The sequence below is a fragment of the Gossypium arboreum genome, chromosome 11, assembly GCF_025698485.1.
Source record: "Gossypium arboreum isolate Shixiya-1 chromosome 11, ASM2569848v2, whole genome shotgun sequence".
Lineage (NCBI taxonomy): Eukaryota > Viridiplantae > Streptophyta > Magnoliopsida > Malvales > Malvaceae > Gossypium > Gossypium arboreum.
The window spans coordinates 93,196,463-93,197,145 of NC_069080.1; the positions used below are offsets into that span (position 1 = coordinate 93,196,463).

The 683-nt window shown below is 37.2% G+C and overlaps 1 non-coding gene across 1 annotated transcript; it reads right to left on the reverse strand.

Moving 5' to 3' along the window:
• Positions 1-364: 364 nt before the first annotated feature.
• On the reverse strand, positions 365-471 carry LOC128284536 (small nucleolar RNA R71). The gene has a single exon (XR_008274960.1). It is a non-coding gene; the product is annotated as a small nucleolar RNA R71 (small nucleolar RNA).
• Positions 472-683: the final 212 nt, after the last annotated feature.

Here is a 683-nt window from a genome sequence, read left to right on the forward strand (position 1 = left end):
ACTATGTATGATTATGCTAAACCTTCTTTAACAGGAACTGAATCGAGCATAGTTAGACCTGCTGTAGCTGTAAATACTTTTGAACTAAAACCTAACGCGATTCAAATGATACAGTAATTTGTTCAGTTTGATGGTTTACAGGATGAGGATCCCAACGCTCATTTAGCAAACTTCTTAGAACTATGAGATACGTTTAAAATTAATGGTGTTTCTGATGATGCCTTTCATCTTCAGTTATTTCTTTTTTTCATAGAGAAACAAAGCTAAACAGTGGTTGAACTCATTACCACGAGGGTCAATCACTACTTGGGAACAAATGATCGAAAAATTTCTATTAAAATATTTTTCGCCGGCTAAAATGGCTAAATTACGTAATGATATCGCTTCGTTTGTACAGATGGGCTTAGAAACTCTTTACGATGCATGGGGGAGATACAAAGACTTACTGAGAAGGTGCCCTCACCATGGGTTACCGATTTGGCTACAGGTTCAAACGTTCCATAATGGCCTGAATCCTTTAACTCGATAAATGGTTGATGCAGCTGCTGGTAGAACCATCAATAATAAAACACCTGAAGATGCCTATGAGTTTATAGAGGAGATGTCACTGAATAAATATCAGTGGCAAGTCATGAGGACTAAGCAAACTAAAACAGAAGGCATTTATAACGTCGATTCGGTTA